Consider the following 14863-nt stretch of genomic DNA (forward strand, 5'->3'; position numbering starts at 1 on the left):
AGTGAGGATTGCCAAAATAAGCAAATAAAAATACAGGATGACCTGTTAAATTTGAATTTCAGATCAGCACCAAATAATTGTTTAATAAAAGATGTAAACAGAATTATCTAGGACAATTATGTAAACATATAATTGTACAAAAATTTATTAATTGTTGATCTGAAATCCAAATTTAACTGGATTTATTGTATTTTTCCCGACAATCCTACATTTAACCAAACTGGGAAGAAGCAAATATTTTTTTTATGCTTGAATCTCAAATGATCTTTCAAATACCTTTCATTCCATAAAACATTTGTCACCCAGATAAGCCAAAGGATAATATTGACACTAAGTCTAGGGCTTCTTCTTCTTCCCTCTTTTCAAGCATTTTCTCTGTTTCTGTTATTTTGTATGCAGGTTTTTTTTTTTTTTTTTTTTTTTTTCCTATCAAAAGCAGTGTGGTGTTGAGAAAAGTGTTTAGGAACTAATTTCAGAGCTAGAACTAATTTCAAACTCGGTTGAACTGTTATCTGTGTAACCAGGGCTATGCTATTGCTTAAAATGCATTTGAGTTGATATGAGATTAAAGTAGTTTAAGATAATTTTAGAAGATATAGGAATATATTATATCATTATTATGTAATAAATAAGTACCAAGGAACCTTTCATTCTGAAGCTCGATAATCTGAGTTCATTTTGCGACGGTGTAAGTGTTCTCCTCTATTCACAAGAAGTATGTAGAAGCTTCGTGGAAAAACAATATTTTTTAAAAAATTTTTAATGTTTGGGGCGCCTGGGTGGCGCAGTCGGTTAAGCGTCCGACTTCAGCCAGGTCACGATCTCGCGGTCCGTGAGTTCGAGCCCCACGTCGGGCTCTGGGCTGATGGCTCAGAGCCTGGAACCTGTTTCCCATTCTGTGTCTCCCTCTCTCTCTGCCCCTCCCCCGTTCATGCTCTGTCTCTCTCTGTCCCAAAAAAATAAATAAACGTGGAAAAAAAAATGTTTTAAAAATTTTTAATGTTTATTTATTTTTGAGAGAGAGACAAAGTATGAGCAGGGGAGGGGCAGAGACAGAGACACAGAATCTGAAGCAGGTTTCAGGCTCTGAGCTGTCAGCACAGAGCCCAACACGGGGCTTGACCTCATGAAATGAGAGATCATGACCTGAGCCAAAGTTGGATGCTTAACCAACTGAGCTACCCAGGCATCCCAAATGATATCATTAATATTGTCACTGAGGAAGTTTCAGACCTCATGGTAGTTTCCACGTGGCCACATTGCCCTCCATTTCATCAGCTCTTGAAACACACAAATTTCAGAGAGTTCTGTGCTCTGCTTCTGCACTGATATTCTACCACCTGGTTTCCAGGAAATAACACAACCATTTAATCGTTACAAGGAGAATCATGTGACCAAATTCATATTGCTGTAGAATTTCTAACAAAAACAAAAGGACACCAAAATATTCAGATGTTTCTAACTCCATGCTGTAATATTTTGTAACAAGGCAAGCTTCACAAGGCTAATTGGCACTCCAGCTAATATTAGTAAATCTATGCTTTTAGAATATGAAATCTAAATTTATCCCCAACACAAACACAAATGAATATTCTCTTATATCAAGGAACTCTTACAGATGACTGCCAAAGGCAGTAGTATTTTGCTAAGTTTATGTTACCACAGCAGTGCATTGGAAAAGCAAGATCATCTTCTACGATTCACCCCATCTGGGGATAGACTACTTTAAACTTTATAATTTTTAAAGAAAAAAAAAGTGAAGAGAGAGGGAGAAAGGAGGGAGATCTTCCTTCTTGAATCATGAGAGAATTTGCTCTAAGAGTTGGGTGATTTAGTTTCAAAAATAACATTTTGAAGAAGCAATAAACATTTAAGACAAAGGAAATATAGCTCAGTTTTCATCCAGTCATCTAGAAAACATTAGTTGACATTTGTAGTTCTATATTCCTTGAGATTTTCTGATTTCTTTTTGTTTGTTTGTTTGTTTTTAATTATGTGGTTAAAGACTCTCCTAAACTTTCACATACTTTTATCTTACACACACAGCTAAGGGCTAGTCTATATTAGCCATTAAAAGAGTATAACGGGCCAAGCACAGAGGATTTTAGGACAGGGATACTACTTGGTATGATACTACAATGGTGGATACATGTCATTGTAAATTTGTCAAAACCTACAGGATATACAGCACCAAGGGTGAACTTTGGGTGCTAATGATGTGTCAGTATAGGTTCACAGACTATAAAAAATGTACCAGTCTGATGAAGGAGGTTGATAAGTGAGGGGTTATGCATGTGTGGGGCAGGAGCCATATGAGAATCTCTGTACCTCCTGCTCATTTTTTTCTGTGAACCGAAAACATCTCTAAAAGACAAAGGCTATTAAAAAATGATGAGTGGATAATACAGCAATTTTTTGTCTTAAGTCACTTGCCTCAATTATAACTATAGATATAACTTGTGCATATTTGATATATATGACTCTTATAATCCAAACTGTTATATTGATATTAAAAATGTAGCAATCTTAATTTTTTTCTCAAACATTTGTGTTGAATATATTTGTAGATTGACTCATAGACATCACAAAATAAAGCGCATACTTCAACTTTGAAGCAAACAATCTTTTAAAAAATTTCTTAAAATGTTATTTTAGAGAGAGAAAGGGCCACAAGTGGGAGAGAGGGGCAGAAGGAGAGAGAGAGAGAGAGAGAGGGAGAGAGAGAGAGAGAGAGAGAGAGAGAGAGAGATTAATCAGGTTCCATGCTCAGTGCAAGTTCAATACAGAGCTCAATCCCACAACCCTAGGATCTCAACCTGAGCCAAAATTAAGAGTTGAATGCTCAATTGACTGAGCCAACCAAGCGCGCCTGAAACAAAAGATCTTTTGAAAATAAATTAGCAGTAGTGGGTAGGACAGCACTCAACCTTTATAGAATATCAATTATAAAATAAAATGAGTTCATTTTTAGAAGACATAAAAATATCATTTGTATTTTGCTTCTAAAATATTATTTCCAAGAAAAATGTTTTAAAATTGAAATTTCAATTAGGGTAAATTCTCATAAGGCATACTTTTTCATGAATATAAACACCATGTAAATATAATGCTAGTCCGCCATTATTTTTCTATTCAAAACCAATAAAATGAGTTGGGGGTCACTCCTTTTCAAAAAAGAATGAAAATCCAAAACACTAATTTACTTTCTTACTTATTCTTCTAATTCAAGATTAGTAAAAATGACCCTCTGCCTTCATTAAAATTGGCTTATTTAAATAAGTATTGCAATAAAATCTAACCAGTGAATGTCAATTACTTGCAGATTTGGAATGAATTTATTTAGATCACTAGGGAAATTGATCTTGTATGTCTTCTCAAACACGGTAAGATTTTCAACATTTATTTCATTTAGATCAGATGAGGGTATGGCCAAGCACATTCCCTTTACTAATTTTCTTTCTTAGCCTTGAAAATCATGTTGTATTTGTGGGCCAGGTGTTTTAATATATTTTCATATATATGTACTGCTTTAGTAGTCTAAGCATAAATTAAAACATAATCACATTTCTTGACACTTCTTTACAACAACTTCCTGATAATGCTTTATCTTTAGAGAGTACAATGACATTAAGAGTTGGTTCATTTATGGCTTAATAGAATTTTTTTGAAAATAGCTTTAAAATTATTTTAATGAGTTGATACTTTCATGAGGTGGTTACAAATAGAATATTTCCTTAATGCAAACCAAAAAAAAGTTCAAAATACAATTTTTTAAAGCTAACTATTTCCAGAAAAAAAATGCCTTAGTACGTGTTATAAAAATTGTATTAGTGAACAAAACACATTTTTTCCTGCTGTTATAAATTGCTCACTTTATAAAAGATTAATATTTAGGGAGTTTTAGAAGAGTAAAAGAAACAGGAGAAAATAACAAAGAGTGGGATGGAAAATGAGATTGAAAAAAACACTAAAAAAATAAACTAGCTCACTTGAGGAATGGTACTTCAATTGAGAAAATATTTTCCATGATAATTTGGTCGTTTTAAATTCTGTATGCCAGTATCTACTAGCTATAATGTTTTTAGTTGTCTCTGTGGATATGATTTGTTATATAAGGTGTGTTTCCTGCAAGTAACTAAAAATCTAAAGGCAAAATAGCTAAATAATAAAGGGGTTTATTATCTCACATAATAAGTTGTGCTGGCAAAATCACATCCCAATCACATTACTAAGAATCCATGTTCCTTCCATCTTTCAATTCTCTCAACCTTAGCAGGTTTGTTAGTTGACCTGTTGGTCCCTCAATTTCTACAGCAGCTGTAAGTACCACAACCATGTGCACTATTGCTTGCACACAACAAATAAACAAACAAAACACTCTTTTTGTTTATTTTTCTTAAAAGGAAAAATATATCTCCTATTTTTCCAGAATGTTTCTCCAAAGCCTCACTGATAGAAATTGTGTTTGCATGAGCTAACTGATGTAATCATTGAAAAGGGAGATTAGCATTATCATCATTGCTTTAGATTAGTTAGGATTCACTTCAAGGTTAGGGCTTGGGATAACATTTTTATGAGATATGCAAAAAATCGTGGACACAAAACAAATCAGAGGGCAATTACTAAGGGAGAGAGAGAAACTGCCATTGGATAATCAACACAAGAGTCTACTGCTGTGCAAGTGTAATCATGCCATTAATCAAAAGCACTAAGAAAGGAAAGAGTTAAGATGGCAGAGAAATAGGGGGACCCTGGGCTTTTCTTGTCCCACAAACACAGCTGTATTGAGGTCAGATTACTTGGAACACCCAGGAACTCTATCTGTGGAGTGGCAGAAGAATCTCCACAGTTGGAAGGAGAAGCTTGGCAGGTGTGAGTTGCATGAATGTGAACTTGGAGAGAGAAAATGGTGGTGCCTCGGAGAGAAGGCGACTCTTTCTGTGGAGAGACAAAATGGAGAGAAAGACAGGGGTTGAGATTGTGTGGCATTGAGTTAGCAGAAAAGGAAAACTTCTTTGGACCATGGCCTGAAAAGTGAGAAGTGCTGAGTGTCCCAGTTCTTTTATTGCAAACAGCTTTCAGAGCTTAAACTCTGAGGTTTTGGAAGTGGGCAACTTTCTCCAGAGTGGAGCCAGGGCATGTGTTGTTAGTGGGGAAGGAACTGGCCCTGTGTGCATTGTGTGGTATAACGATCTCTGGGGCACACTGGGAGAGAACTGTCCCCTTCTTAGAGTACTTTTCAAAGAGGGTTTATTATCCCCCAATGACAAAAGACGCTGCAGGTGCCAGCCAAAGTCCTTTCATCAGCAGAGTGGAGAGGCTCTACTATGGGGGAAGGGAGCAGACCCATGCAGTGCTGTGTCCTTTTAGATTTTGGCTTTTGATCCCAGCCATGTGCCATAGAAAAAAACATAGGAATATTGTGGCACGGGGCAGGTGACTGGCCTTGCTATGCTGTGAGGGCTGCCTGAAGAGCAGGGCTTGAGATCTGCTGTCCAGGGAGGAGAGATTGGGGTGGCACCATTTCCTCCCCAACACCAGCACAGTGGGACTTCAGAGAGCAACACGGTGGCTCCCAGTGGAGGTGGGACATGCTTGCAACCTCATGCCTGGCAACTGCTTATTTACTGGGGCAAGACTGACTCTAAGGCAACACAGCCAGCCTGTCCTCCAGACCAGCACAGCCAGCAACCCCATGTACCAAAAGACAACTCTTTTCTTTTTTTCTTTCTTCTTTTGGAATCAGGCTCATAGTTTGTTGTTTGCTCTTTATCATTCCCTTTTCTTTTCCTTTCTTTATTTTTTTATCAGGCTTTTAAATTCTTTTTTTCTGCTTTTTTTTTTTTTTCTTTTTTGCCCCCTCTCTTTTCTTTGGACTCAGCCTTATAGTTTTTTGATTCTGCTTCATTTCCTTTGTTCCCATTCTTTCTCTTTTTGGGGGATTAGGCTTTCCCCCACCCTTTTTTCCAGGGTTACTTAAACATATTTAAGCACACTTAGTTAAATGTCCAAACACTACACCACTGCAAGCACTGACCAATGGGAATGAGCAGCCAAAATGCAACAGCAGAGTGCACACAGAAATTCTTCCCTGTAGTGCCAGGCCCTGAACCATGTATGACCCCTGTTTCATATAGCAGTACTCTCAGGTACAGGAAACATAATAAGCTTTTAAAATACACAAAAGACAGAAACTTAGCCAAAATGACAAGACAGAGGAAATCTCCCCAAAAGAAAGGTCAAGAAGATATCACAGCCAGGGGCTTACTCAAAACAGATGTAAGTAATATATCTGAAGAAGAATTTAGAACAAAAATCATAAGACTACTAAAAGGGCTTGGAAAAAGCATAGAAGACACAAAAGAAACACTTGCTGCAGAGATCAAGGACCTAAGGACTAGTCAGGATGAAATGAAAATGATATAACTGAGGTGCGAACCAAACTGAATACAGTGACAAAGAGGGTTGAGAAAACAGAGAAGAGAAGAGAAGAAGATAAAATAAGATAAAATTAAAGAAAATAGAAGATGGAAGAAATAGAAGATTGGGGCACGTGGGTGGCTCAGTGGGTTGAGTGTTCTACTTGGGCTCAGGTCATGATCTCATGGTCTGTGAGTTCGGGCCCCGCATCAGGCTCTGTGCTGACAGCTCAGAGCCTGGAGCCGGCTTTGGATTCTGTGTCTCCCTCTCCCTCTGCCCCTCCCCCACTCACACTCTGTCTCTGTCTCTCTCTCTCTCAAAAATGAATAAACTTAAAAAAAATTTTTAAAAAGAAATAGATGATAAAATTAAGAAATAGAAGATAAAAGGTGAGATAAAAGATAAGAAGATAAAATTAAGAAAAATAATGAAAATGAGGGGCACCTGGGTAGCTCAGTTGGTTGGGTAGCCAACTTCAGCTCATGTCATGATCTCATGGTCTGCAAGTCAGTGAGTTTGAGCCCTGCATTGGGCTCTGTGCTGACAGCTTGGAGCCTGGAGCCTGCTTCGAGTTCTTTGTCTCCTTCTCTCTCTGCATTTCCCCTGCTCACATTCTGTCTCGGTCTCTGTCTCTCTCTCAAAAATAAATAAACACTAAAAAATTTTTTAAAAGAAAAATAATTAAAATGAAAATGAAAAAGAGGAAATGAAAATTACTAGATCACAAGGGAGACTTAGAGAATTAAGTGATTCAAAACAAGACAATTTCTGTATCATAGGGGTTCTAGAAGAAGAGGAGATGGGACAAGGGACAGGTTTATTTGAACAAATTATAGCTGAAAATTTCCCTAATCTGGAGAAGAAAATGGGCATATGATTCAAAGAGGCACAGAGAACTTTCAAAATCTGTGAAAACAGGTCAACACCAGGATATACCACAGTGAAACTTGCAAAATACAAAGATAAAGAAAGAATTCTGAAAGCAGCTGGGTGTAAAAGGTCCTTAACTTACAAGGGTAGACACATAAGGGTAGTAGCAGACCTGTACACTGAAATTTGGCAGGCCAGAAAGGAGTGGCAGGAAACATTCAATGTGCTGAATGGGGAAAATACGTAGCCAAGAATTATCTCTCCGGTAAAGTTGTCATTAAGAACAAGAGAGATAAAAAGTATCCCAGACAAACAAAAACTAAAGGAGTTTATGACCAATAAACCAGCTCTGCAAGAAATTTTAAGGGGGGGGCTCTCTGACTGGAGGGAAAACAAAAACAAACAAACAAAACAAAACAAAAAATAAAAACAAAAAAATAAACAAAGCAGCAAAGACTACAAAGGACCAAAGAATATCATCAGAAACACCAACTCTACAGGTTAGACAATGGCACTAAATTCATATCTATTAATAATCACACTGAACATAAATTGACCAAATGCTCTAATCAAAAGACACATGGTATCACAATTGAATAAAAAATCAAGATCCATATGCTGGCTACAAAAGACTCATTTTAGATCTAAAGGCACCTGGAAATTAAAAGTGAGGGGATGGAGAACCATCTATCATGCTAATGAAGGTCAAAAGGAAGCTGAAGTAGCCATACTTACATCAGACAAGCTACATTTTATTTTTTTCAACGTTTATTTATTTTTGGGACAGAGAGAGACAGAGCATAAACGGGGGAGGGGCAGAAAGAGAGGGAGACACAGAATCGGAAACAGGCTCCAGGCTCTGAGCCATCAGCCCAGAGCCTGACGCGGGGCTCGAACTCACGGACCGCGAGATTGTGACCTGGCTGAAGTCGGACGCTTAACCGACTGCGCCACCCAGGCGCCCCAAGCTACATTTTAAAACAAAGACTGTGACAAGAGATGAAAGGGCATTGTATCATAATTAAAGGGTATATCCACAAGATCTAACGATTATAAATATTTATGCCCCCAACTTGATGCACTCAGATATATAAAGCAGTTAATAACAAACATAAAGAAACTTGTTGATAATAATACCATAATAGTGGGAGACTTTAATACCCCACTTAAGGCAATGGACAGATCATCTAAGCAGAAAATCAACAAGAACAAAAAAATGTCTTTGAATGACATATTGGATAACAGATATATCCATAACATTTAATCTTAAGGCAGCAGGATACACATTCTTCTCAAGTGCACATGGAACATTCTCCAGAGTAGATCACATACTGGATCACAAATCAGCCCTCAGCAGGTACAAAAATGTTAAGATCCTACCATGCATATTTTCAGATCACAATGCTCTGAAACTTGAAATCAACCACAAGAAAAAATTTGGAAAACCCTCAAATATATGGAGGTTAAAAAATATCCTACTAAAGAATGAATGTGTTAAAGAGGAAATTAAAGAAGAAATTTAAAAATACATGGAAGCAAGTAAAAATGACAATACAATAGTCCAAACAAACCCTTTGGGATGCAGCAAAGGCGGTCCTAAGAGGAAAGTACTTTGCAATTCAGGCCTATCTTAAGAACCCCGAAAGTTTCCAAATGTGCAACCTAAACCTACACCTAAAAGATCTAGAAAAGGAATAACAAACTAAAGCCTACAGCCAGCAGAATAATGGGAATAATAAAGATTAGAGCAAAAATAAATGATATAGAAACAAGGAAACAAACCAGTAGAATAGACAAAATAAACTAAAAGATGTTTTGTTTAAAGAATAAACAAAATTGATAACCCCTAGCCAGACCCCTCAAAAGAAAAGATAGAGAACTCAAATAGATAAAATAATGAACAGAAGAGGAGAGATCACAAAAACCATGAGATAGGAATAAACCTAACCAAAGAGGTAAAAGATCCATAATCTGAAAACTGTCCAAAGCTTATGAAAGAAAATGAAGATGGCACAAAGAAATGGAGAAGCATTTATGCTCATGGATTAGAAGAACACTGTTAAAATGACCATACTACTCAAAGCAATCTACACATTCAGTGCAATCCCTATCCAAATAACGCCAGTATTCTTCACAGAGCTAGAACCAACAATCCTAAAATTCGTATGGACCCAGAAAAGATCCAAATAGCCAAAGTAATGTTGAAAAAGAAAACCAAATCTGGGGGTGTCACAATTCAGGACTCAAGCTATATTACAAAGTTGTACTCATCAAGACAGTATGGTCCTGGCACAAAAACAGACACATAGATCTGTGGAACAGAATAGAGAACCCAGAAATGTACCCACAAATGTATGGCCAATGGATCTTTGACAAAGAAGGAGACAATACCCAATGGAAAAAAGAAAGTCTCTTCAGCAAATGGTGCTGGGAAAAATGGACACAACTTGCAGAAGAATGAACCTGGACAACTTTCTTACACCGTACACAAAAATAAACCCAAAATAGATGAAAGACCTAAATGTGAGACAAGAAACCGTCAAACTCCTAGAGGGGAAAACAGGTAGCAACATTTTTGACCTCGGTCACAGAAACTTCTTACTAGACGTATCTCCAGAGACAAGGGAAACAAAAACAAAAATGAATTATTGGGCCTTATCAAGATAAAAAGCTTCTGCACAGCAAAAGAAACAATCAACAAAACTAAAAGGCAACCGAAGGGATAGGAGAAGATGTTTTCAAATGACATATCTGATAAAGGGTTAGTGTCCAAAATCTATAAAGAAGTTACCAAACTCAACACCCAAAAAACAAATAACCCAGTTAATAAATGGTCAAAAGACATGAATAGACACGTTTCTAGTAACAAACTATAGAAATGACCCCTGAAAGTATAGTCTTTGACACTTTTCTACAGAATACATCCAGATGGCTAACAGACACATGAAAATTTGTTCACCATCATTCATCATCAGGGATATACAAATCAAAACTACAATGACATACCTTCTACCTCACACCTGTCAGAAAGGCTAAAATCAACAATACAGGAAACAACAGATGTTGGTGAGGATATGAAGAAAGGGGAACAGTGATGCACTGTTGGTGGGAATGCAAACCGGTGCAGCCACTCTAGAAAACAGTATGGAGGTTCCTCAAAAAATTAAAAATAGAATTACCCTACACCTCAGCAATTGCATTGCTAGGTTTTTATTCAAAGGATACAAAAATGCAGATTCAAAGGGGCACATGCACTGCACTCTTGTGTAAAGGAAGAAATCTAAGATTGATGATATTCCAGCAGCAGCTAAATGTCAAACATAGTTCCCAAACATGAAAGCAGGATTTACCTATTTTAACAATTGGTTTGCTCTGTGTGTCTTGAAAGTACATACATTCTATTCATATTTGAGATAGCTGGTACTAAAATAAAAGTTAAAATGGATACTAAAATGTGTTAATAGAAGTAACAACAGCAATCCAGCAGTTTCCAGTAGTAACTGTCAAAATAATAATAATGATAATAATAATAATAATAATAATAATAAGGGCAAGTCTATCATTACAGGCCAGGGTTTAACACATAGTTTTTTTAGTGTTTTCTAAATGTAAATTTGCAGATCTCACACCGTAGACCTTTCTCAAGATTAAAATTTCATAAGGAAATTATTCTGGTGAAATAATAGCTATTATAATAATTAATTGATTGCTTAATATGAGCAAGAGACCCAGTTAAGTATAAATGTATCATTATTTCACTTACTTCTCACAATAATCTTGTAAGATAAGAGGCTTACTTTCCTTATTTTAGAGGATAAAAAAGGTAAAATTTAGAAAGAATGAGTTTTGGCAAAATCAGAGAGAAATTGTGGAGCAGGAGTCAGAGCCCAAGTCTGAAGAACCAAAGGCCCTAGACCTCACTATCTTCAGATTTTTGTTTTATAAAAGATAGGATTTCTCATGTTCTCATCAGATATACCCAAGACTTCTTAGTTTCTAGGAAAAAAAGACAGATTACTGGCAGGTCTGGCTTCACTCCTACTTATCTCTTTTTCTCCAACAACTGTGACTGATTACCCAAAGCTTGCTGATGCATAATATCCTTTCCAACAAAGTGTTTCTCCCATATTTGGAAGTAATATTTCAAATACAAACACAGATGGTTCAATTTATTAAGTGCTAGCTATTTGGCATGTGTGTAGATTGTAATTTTATCATTTAAGTAGGTGAGTATCAGTACCCTTTTTCGATAGAAAAGTGAAAAAACAAGACTCATTTGTATTCTTCTGCCCAAGATTACATAGCCTCATTCAACATTATTTAAAAATAGTCTTGAAGGTCCATCTAGCTCTGGGCTAGTTTGTAAAATTTCATTTTCTGCACAAGAGGCCTTGTTTCCTGTTCCCTTGGAAGGATGTAGGCAATCAGTCTATAGGCTTTTCCTACCTCTTTCCGCTCAGCCGTGTTTCTTCTCTTTCACTAATAAACCTCAAATATTTCACACACAGGGGGACCTGGTGGCTCAGTCGGTTAAGCATCTGACTAGGTCATGATCTCACCGTTCGTGAGTTTGAGCCCCACATCTTTCTCCGTGCTGACAGTGTGGAGCCAGCTTGGGATTCTCTCTCTCCTTTCTCTGCCCTGTTGTGTCTCCCTCTCAAAATGAATAAATTTTAAAAAAATTCACACATAGGCAAAATTGAAATATGTAAGATGTTTTTCTTCATATAAAAAAAATATTTAGTTAGGGGCGCCTGGGTGGCGCAGTCGGTTAAGCGTCCAACTTCAGCCAGGTCACGATCTCGCGGTCCGTGGGTTCGAGCCCCGCGTCAGGCTCTGGGCTGATGGCTCAGAGCCTGGAGCCTGTTTCCGATTCTGTGTCTCCCTCTCTCTCTGCCCCTCGCCCGTTCATGCTCTGTCTCTCTCTGTCCCCAAAATAAATAAACGTTGAAAAAAAAATTAAAAAAAAAAAAAAAAACATTTAGTTGGAAAAAAAAACATATAGTTGTAGTTGAAGAGTATGTGGACCTAGAAATGCAACCTGGTTCAGGAAAGAAAAGTAATGGTGAATTTCTCTGAGGACTCGTCTCACAACCATCCTGTATTCTTCTTTGGGGATACACAGCAGCAGAAGCACTGTTGTGCTTTACTTTGCTTTTTAAACAATTCCAAATGCATTGAAATTGAAAACGATAAATTTAAACTCACATAATAACAAGTAGGGTTGTTTCATATCATTGAGTTTTAATGATATTAAAATAACTGTTTAGGTTGACAATACCTTTGACAAAGTACAAGAGTAATTTTGACATAAGGACACATTGATAATGACTCATTCTATCAGTTAAGTCTGTAATTTCTCTTGATCACCAATAGGCAGTTCATTAAATTAAATAATGCTGTAGAAAAATGAAGCTGTTGATAAGATGAAATGTTCTAAAACAGCATCTTGGTCTAATATTTTCAGTGCAAAGTTCTTATTTTTGTGTATAAATAACCCAAGAACTCCAAGAGGGGGAATATAATCTTTACCTCCATTATTTGGATACTGATTTTATATAAGACTCATTATATAAATCATTGTTTCACTATATGCTAACTAACTTGGATGTAAATTTAAAAAAATAAAAATACGAATCATGATATAGAGGTTTAAATTAAAAAAAAAGAAAAAAAGATTCATTCAGCAATTGAAATTTAATTTTTCATGTGTATATTGAGTGATATTGCTAAAGGAATGTTTATTTTCTGTGTAAATTAAATACCTGCCTATCCAAATTAGCTTTTTTTAAAAATTTTGACCAGGAGTTTAATCCAATATACTCCTTCCTATTAAACAAAGTGTGAGCGCAACTCACTCTTTTTTTTTTTCTTGTTTCTTTTTATTTTCATTATATTAGACAACACAAAAATATTTTACAAAAATTTGTGTCATTTGGTACTTGGAAGTGCTTTCTCTCTACTTCTCGTGGATGTGCTGTAAATGTCTCTTGATGAAAGAAATGTTCTCTATTTCTGTGCCATTAAATTTGGTCACCACTAGTCACCATGTGGGTTTTCAGCACCTAAAAGATAGCTAGTACAACTAAGGGAAAAATAGTCACATGTGGCTAGTGGCTACTGTATTAGAAAATGCAGGTATGGGGGCTCCTGGGTGGCTCAGTATGTTAAGCATCCAACTTTGGCTCAGGTCATGATCTCTCAGTCAGTGAGTTCAGGACCACATCCGGGTCTGTGCTGAAGGCTTGGGGCCTGGATCCTGCTTGGGATTCTGTGTTTCCTCTCTCTCTCTGCCCCTCTCCTGCATGCACTCTGTCTCTCTCTCAAAAATAAATAAACATTAAAAAAAATAAAGAAAATGCAGATATGGACTACAATAAATATACCTTTGACATATATACATATCCTTTATTTACTTCCTTTATGCCCTGAATTATATGTACATATACATGTTTGAGTGTGTGTATACATACGTGTGTGTGTGTGTGTGTGTGTGTGTGTGTGTAACCTTGTTTTTTGACTGCTGTCTCTTCATCCTCCAGTATGTCCAGCAATGACTCCAAACTCCTGGTACTGAAATTTACATACCGTATTATACCAGAGTGGATCTGTATGATTAATGGCATATGGTAGAAGTTATGGTCTATCAGTTCTCAGATTGATTTAGACTGTGACTTCCATCTTGAGCTCTTTCTCTCTCCTTCTCTCTCTCTCTCTCTCTCTCTCTCTCTCTCTGTCTCTCTCTCTCTAACCAGTTGTGAGGAACTGAGACATACCAACTATATTAGATATGAGCTTAGAAATGTCCACTTCCGCCCCAGTGTAGTCTGGAGTTGGCTGTGAACAGGCTGACAGCATGATCACAACCTCCTGAGAGACCCAGACCACAAGCCAGAGTCACCCAGCTAAGCAGCTTCCATATTTCCAACTCTCAGAAACTGTGAGACAATAAATGTTTATTGTTTTGAACTGTCAGATTTGGGCACAATTTGTTTGAAGCATAGATAAATACAGCAAGCAACCTGTTAATCTACGTATATTTATTTGGCAACTGTGTTTAATGGATTATTTTTAATTCTAATATCTTTTATAAGTAATTGCTTTGTATCCTCTAGATAGGCAAATATTTAGTCTTTAAAAAGGACATCCCCCCACGATACTTATTATTCTTATTTCATTTTCTTATTATATGTTTCAAGTAAGAGCAAATGAATACAGTTAAATAATAGTGATGACCCTAACCATCCTTTACCTATTACAAATTTTATTATAATTCCTCTAATGTGCCATTATTAAATAAAGTACTAACTGTTGGTATGATAAAACTAGTTTTATTGTGCTAAATCCAATACCCAATGTAATAAATATATCAAAAATGAATTTGTAATGTTATCAAACATTTTGGCATTCATTGAGATAATGGTTATTTTTAATCCTTTCATTTGTTACATTGAAAGAGCTATGAGACATCTTATGTTGTTGGAAAAAATAAATTAAGTTTGTTTCTTGGCAACACAAATACTTGAGTATTTTCTCTTTAAATCAATGGAAGATTATTTTAATTCAGAAGTTA

General features: G+C 36.4%; 1 pseudogene; it reads right to left on the reverse strand.

Annotated features, from left to right (window-relative positions):
• Nucleotides 1-10107: 10107 nt before the first annotated feature.
• On the reverse strand, nucleotides 10108-10191 carry LOC121040601 (uncharacterized; annotated as a pseudogene).
• Nucleotides 10192-14863: the final 4672 nt, after the last annotated feature.

Source organism: Herpailurus yagouaroundi, unplaced genomic scaffold (genome assembly GCF_014898765.1).
Source record: "Herpailurus yagouaroundi ecotype Mexico unplaced genomic scaffold, PumYag 28, whole genome shotgun sequence".
Classification (NCBI taxonomy): Eukaryota; Metazoa; Chordata; class Mammalia; order Carnivora; family Felidae; genus Herpailurus; species Herpailurus yagouaroundi.